Raw genomic sequence first — 6,758 nt, 5'->3', positions numbered from 1 at the left:
AAAAAAAATGGCAAAAGTTGACAGCTATGTCCCTGACCCCCCCCACCACAGCTGATGTGTATCTCTCCTCCATCCTGAGAAAAAGAAACCATTAAGGTTCACCTATGATGGTGAAGAGACCAACTGACATCCTTCAAGACCACACAGGGCCAGTCCCTACCATTGGAGAGAGTGAAAAACTGCCCACCTCAGGCAGCATAACCTGGGGCGGAAGAGGAAGTGAAGCAGCACTGGAGATCAAAACTGTGTAAGCTACTTCTCCTGTCCTGATCCTGCTAAGTTAGCCTGCTTCCCACAGACACAGTGAAGAAGGCTCTCCATTTGGCAGCATCCAAGTAAGAGCTGCTTGACAGGGGAATGGTCTCCCTCGGGAGGTGGTGGACTCTCCGCCCTTGGAGATTTTTAAGCAGAGGTCAGGTGGCCATCTGTCATGGAAGCTTTAGTTGAGATTTCTGCATTGCAATGGGGGTTGAACTAATAATAACAATAATAATAAATTTTATTTATACCCCACCCTCCCCAGCCACAGCTGGGCTCAGGGTGGCTAACAGCAGTAAAATTACAGTAAAAACATAATGGGGGGAAAAACCAATTTTAAAAATACAGGTTTAAAAATGCAATTTAAAATGCAGCCTCATTTTAAAGTAGCCCATAGATCAAAACCATAAGGGGAGGGAAACATAAGGGTCAGACTGAGTCCAAACCAAAAGGCCCTGCAGAAAAATGTCACGTCCCGCAGGGCCCTAGTCTCTTGTGACAGAGCATTCCACCAAGTCGGGGCCAGTACTGAAAGGCCCTGGCCCTAGTTGAGACCAATCTAACCAACTTGCAACTTGGGACCTCCAAAAATGTTGTCATTTGCAGACCTTAAGGTCCTCCGTGGGGCATACCAGGAGAGGCGGTCCCGTAGGTACATGGGTCCTAGATGACCCTTGGGGTCCTTTCCAATGGCACGATTCTATAAGATTCTATTGCCAGGCTGGTCTGTACCTGGAAGAGGGAGGGCCTCTTATCCACCGCAGGCAGCAAAGTGCCACCTTCACAGTCACAACTATATCAATACTGCCCCAGAATATAGAGCTTAATTTGTCACCACTCGTTAAACGGATTACTGGGCTCAGAGGTAGCTCATCCGCCACAGACAACCATCTCTACCAATTTGTCTTTTCCTCAGCTCTTACTACACAGGAAAACATTTCCACCTAGAGCCCTTTCACAGAATATCTAGAAACAAAATATTTGCAGAGAGCTATTGCCATTGTACCTAAAGAGCCAATCACAGGGAATGGCAATACCCTTTATTTAGCCACACCTTTTACATTCAGTAATTCAGTTTGTGGACAGAAATTTCAGAGATGTGATGCAGTCACATTTAATTTGTGTATTATAGCACTGTAGGTTAGATTTTTTGTTGTTGTTGTTTGTTTTAAAAAAGGGAAATGTGAAGGCATTTTAAACAGAACGTTATATTTAGTAGCCAGCTCACAATACTGGAAAATGAACACGCATTCCCTATATTCTCTGTTGCAGCAAGAAACCTTTTCATGGATGTGCTCCCTGGAATGGGAGTTGCCTCTAGCAGAGCGGTGGCATTTTGATAGCGAAGACAAGTGACACAGAATAAGCTTTATAGATGGTCTGCTCTTGGAGGCTGTGTGCACATTTATCTGGGAGTAAGCATAATTGAACACAGTGGGATTTGCTTCTGGGTTGGCATGCACAGCACTGGGCTATACATTTACTCTGTCCTGCAGTCTAAATGTTGCATACTTCTTTCATCCTGTAGCTTCCCATGTGCTTGCAGACTACTGCCCAATTCCCATTGATGTGAGATTGTGCACTACACAGCACATGACTCACAAGTGCTTTGAGGTATATTTCATGTGGCTGTTCTCTCCAGCCCCTAAAAAATCCACACAAGACCACAAGAATAATCTTTATTCATTCTTCGTTTTGCAGGTCATGCTTTCTTTCTCTAAAGTACAGCCCCCAGGTGATTAATTTCACACTTAAGGCATTCTCGCTGTGTTTTGAGCTAATATGAAGGCAGCTCTTTTCAACATCAAAACCGTATATTTTAACATGCCTCTCATTTCTTGGCAAACCACTCAAGTTTTCAGCTATATTTGGGAGAAACTTAGTCAGCAACGCTTTATAATTTCTCGTTTTTTAAAAAAAAAAAGTTACTCCAAAATGACAACGGTTCAAACAGCTCCAAAATAAAGAACAGGAAAGCTGAATAGACAAATGCTGTTAGTAAGCCTTTGATCTGAAGGCTGCAACCACCATTAAAACCATATTGAAAACACAATTATTACAAAGGACATGAAACAATATCTCACAAGTACTGAAGAAATTTCAAACTTTTCCATAATGGGTAACTGGCTCACAAAAACCAGTGGCTATAGATTTTTGTCATCACAAGCAACATCAATGTGAACACTTCTGTATTTGCTAGACGCCTCCTATTACTGCATATTGCAAAGATATGCTTCGTGACATGAACTTGGCAGCAATTAAAACCTTCGCTTTAGAAACAAGACAGTTTCTACATAGCATGCCAGCCCCTCTCATGTATGAGACAAATAATGATCTTTCAAAATAATGCAGTGAGCATCGCAGCCTTTGCATGCAATGGATCTTCCTCGCACCGAAGATACTGTGAAGGCTTACACCACCTGCAAATAGTGATTCCGCCCATCAATGCTACACTAATGGTTTCTTCCTCCTTTTAAGCTCCTATCAGCACCTTACACCCACCCTCGCAACCTGCAACCTAAGCATTTCTATTCAAACTGTAAAGCAAATATCTGGCCTGGATGGAGAGAGTGAAGAACTATTAATATTTTTTCTAGCACACACAAATACACAGGAATGGGTTTTCTTTCTCCCAACTCAAATCACCTGCTAAACACACATACCCTGACCATAATATGATAGGGGACAGCTGAAAGCAGAACACTGTGTGCCTTGTGAGCCTTATCAGTCAAACCATTTCAGCTGACCATGTCTCCCCTAGCAGCCTAGACATCAGAAACCAGAGCCACCTAGAGGAAAACAATTTTTCTTCTGTCTCTGCCTAGTGGTCATCCAAGAGGAGATTCCTGGCTTTTCCAGAGCCTTCACTATTTGTTAAGGTGCTGTGATTCTATGGCATGGAGACACACCCCAAATCCCAGGCAAGGATAAATTAGTTAGTAATCTATAGTATAGTAGTATAGGGAAGCTTTTAAATGTTTTGTTATGTTTTTATATATGTTGGAAACTGTCTAGAGTGGCTGGGGCAACCCAGTCAGATGGGTGGGGTACAAATAATATTATTTGTTGTTGTTTGAGGGGCCTACATCTCCCTCCACATGGCACCTTTTCAGTACCAACTATGCCAGTTGTATCCTGAAGCCTTATGGAAGAGTGCCAGAAGAAACTCTGAAGGTAGTGACAACATGGCAACGTCTTTTAGATTGCTGCAGGTTTTTGCTTCTTTCAGAATCTTCCCAACCCTCACCCTCACTCACCCATGGGTGCTCACTAGCTAGATGCAGCATACAACATACTGAATCCTGAGCAAGCTCTCTTTCTTTTGAAGATCACACTCAGGAAAGAGCTCTGGAAAGAGCTCCAGCTCTGACCAAAGTGGACTACAGGAGGAGCCGCGGATTTAATCATTTCTGAAAATGAATGGAGAAGACCATAAAAGAGGAAGGGAAAGGTTTAGTGAGATCTTGTGTGTGAGAGAGAGTGGGTGTGAGTTACGTAAGCTTCAAAATAAAATAAAATACAAAAAAATAGTATTTGTGGGAGGGAGGTTGTTGGTTTGCCTTTGTTTTAAACTTTTGAATATTGCATTTTGTGTGTTTATGTGCTGAACTGTCCTGTGATCTCTGGCCCTGTGAAGGGTGGCATACAAATTTATTAAGACTCTGATGGTGGTGTGTGGAAATGATATGAAGGGGCTGGAATGAGAAGATCCGAGATCCCTGAATTCTGGTGCTTGTTAAATAGAAAATGTGGGAAACAAAAAACCACAGCCTACCCTGCCCTCGCAGGAGGAAAAGCCAAGAGTAAGGCAAACAAACTAACAAAACAACTGGTTTTTCCTCTCTTTAACGCCACTGAAAAATGGGTCACCAAAAAAGCTCTTGCCTGTGGGAAAAATCAAGAAACAGCAATGTAGGCAAGGGGGCTGAGGAAGGTTCAGAAATTTATTTCTGAAATATTAACGAGCCCTATGTCGAAAGAAACATCTAGGCTGGATTTTTTTCCGCCCTCCCGCAGAGAGAAGAGGGGTGTGAGCGATTGGCAGCACGCAGAAGAGCATTTCCGGAAGGGATAAACTTAAGAGGCAAGGTAAAGTTTCAGGAGAGAGTGGGGTAGGAAAAGGAAAAAACAGAGACCCCACCCACCCCAAATCCCGCTCTCCCTCAGGTGCTGCTGTGACACCACCAACCCTATTCTCCAGGATCCTAATTCTCTCTTTCGCTCGCTTTTTCCCCTCCTCTTCAACCTTCTCCATCTCACGCTCCCGGGGAACCTCTAGTGGACGAAAACGGAGGCGCCCCTTCTGATGAACACGAGTCTCTTACCACCGGAGTTAAAATCCCTCAGACAACTATCTGCTTTGTAACTGAAAAGCTCGGCTGGACGATCGGGCAAATTCTATGCCTCTCCCTTCTCCCACAGACAGGAGAACCCACACGCGTTGGGTTCCTTAGGACTAAGAAGGCTAGGATGCTGACCCCCACCGCCCATCTTTGCGCGCCGCACATACGGATAGAGCCAAGGGGGGAAAAATATGACAAGCCTCCATAGCTGTGAGACTAAACATTGCAAAGTACAAATGGAGGATTCCCCCCACTCCATTCACCCACCTTCCTATCCGCAATCTCCCATCCGATTTATATGGACAATAACTTTCCCTCGGATTGGCGAGAGAGGAAGAGAGAACGCCGGCACAGCTGCAAAGAGGAGAAAGATCGTTTGGTAACTAGACTGCACTTTTTACTGAGAAAGGGTGGAGTGGAATCTAGAACCTATATTTTTCGGGGGGGAGGGCATTAAGGATATAATGGGGAGACCGCAAACGGAGAGATCCCCTTACCCGGATGCCGTCTGAATTCTCCTCGGCGTCCTTTAACACAACCAAGCTGGTCTCTCTCCACAACCACGCGCGCACACGCGCGATCCGTGCCGGGCTTCTAATTCCACGGTTTCTCTCGCCGACGGGAAGGAAGAAATAGGGCGAAAGCGGCGGCGCAATCCTCACTCACATTGCCACGCCACAGGCAACGACGGCGGCAAGAGGGTGGGCAGGGAAGCCTCGCCGCTTCTCCAAGTTGGCTTGCGTACACGTCTATCTATCTGTTGGCAGGTTTTCCACAATTAAGATCCCCGAGATGAAGGCGACCCAAAAAAAAAGAAACGTGGGGGGAAGACGGGGGAGGTTCCCCAATCAGTTGCTGCTGCCTCCTTTTTTTGCTCGTTAATTGGCAACCCTTTAAAAAGAAGAGGAAAGGCTTTTTACTCCGAATTGCCTTTTTTTTTCGGGGGCGGGGGTCGTTTGTTTGTCTGTATGCAGGGACCGGATTCTCAAGTCCAGATTCTCAACGGCTCCAAGGAGATGGCTTCTTCCCCGCGAGGCTTTCGCGGCGCGCTCCGCTTGCAACGCGGCTGCCTTCCACGGTGGAAACTTTCAGGTGGAGAAGGAAACAGCGGTGGTAGTGGCAGCATCTAGCGAGCAAGCGAGCAAGCCCAGGTCTAGGTGAGGATGGGCGGGCGGGTGCTTGCGCGTGTGCAAAAAAGAAACACACACACAAAACACACACACACCGGTTCTTTCCAGGGCTCGAACACGGGCCGCTGAAGTCCCGCAGCGAGAGGGATGAGGGGTGGGTGGGGGACAGTGGGAAATGCAAAATAAAACAATGCACGCACCTCCCCCCCAAAAACCAACGACTCTCCGGCGCCCTAGAGCCGTGTAGCAAGCCAGCCAAGGTCCTTCGTGTCCCCTTTCTCACGACCAGCTGTTCCGACGCTGCGATCTTCGCAAACGGCTACAGCCGAGGCGAGCGGCTTAACTCTTTCCCTTCCGCGCTCCGCGCTGCTCCCAGGAAAGGAAGGAGTAGCTGCCGCGTCTGCCCTTGCAGTTGGGCTGGGAGCTCCAGGGAGTGCCGCATTTCTCCGAGTAAGCGCGCAAAGCTCCCCCCTTCCCCCTCCCCCCGGCCGCGGTTCCTCCTCCTTCTCCCCAGCGTGACCTGATTAGCTACAGCGGGGAAAGAGGACGCAGGCAGCGCCTTCCCAGCTAGCAGGAACGCGTCCGCCATGGATGCGCGCCGGCGTCTTGGTGGACGCTTTTGCGGAGACGCTCCTATTCGGAGGTTGGCGGGAGCAGGTGGGACGCTCAGCTGGCGGAGGGGAAAGGACCACCCAGGCGGTTTGGGAAAGGTGGCGTTTCCAGGGGTCTGGGCAGCCTGATCCTACGCAGCAGCGCAGCAGAGGATCTGGATGCCTGAAGGAGAGAAAGCTAAGGGCTCCTGCACTTTTTCTTCCCCGCAGGAGATTCGCTTTTCTCCTTGAGGCATTAGGAGAAGACGAATTCATGAATGGAACTGAAGCTCGTGCACCGTTTTATTTCTGAGCACAGGGGACTGCTAGAAATAGATGGATCCTTTTGCCCGATCCGATTTAATATCCGCGATTCCTTCAGAATAGCTCTACGTAGGATCGGCTGATAAAACGTTCCTGCTAGGTCCCTTTCCTGC

The 6,758-nt window shown here is 47.5% G+C and overlaps 1 protein-coding gene across 4 annotated transcripts in view; it reads right to left on the bottom strand.

Annotated features, from left to right (window-relative positions):
* Window positions 1-6,299, bottom strand: part of LINGO2 (leucine rich repeat and Ig domain containing 2) — a 520,455-nt gene extending 514,156 nt beyond the window's left edge. For 2 of the 4 annotated variants that reach the window (XM_083593419.1, XM_083593423.1), the window contains exon 1: window positions 5,099-6,299. The gene's annotated coding sequence lies outside the window, so the exon portion shown is untranslated. The remainder of the gene's footprint in view (window positions 1-5,098) is intronic. The other 2 variants (XM_083593417.1, XM_083593418.1) reach the window with 1 other exon arrangement.
* Between the last annotated feature and the right edge of the window lie 459 nt (window positions 6,300-6,758).

This window comes from Podarcis filfolensis, assembly GCF_964270895.1.
Source record: "Podarcis filfolensis genome assembly, chromosome: 17".
NCBI lineage: Eukaryota > Metazoa > Chordata > Lepidosauria > Squamata > Lacertidae > Podarcis > Podarcis filfolensis.
This window is presented reverse-complemented; position numbering and strand designations above follow the sequence as displayed.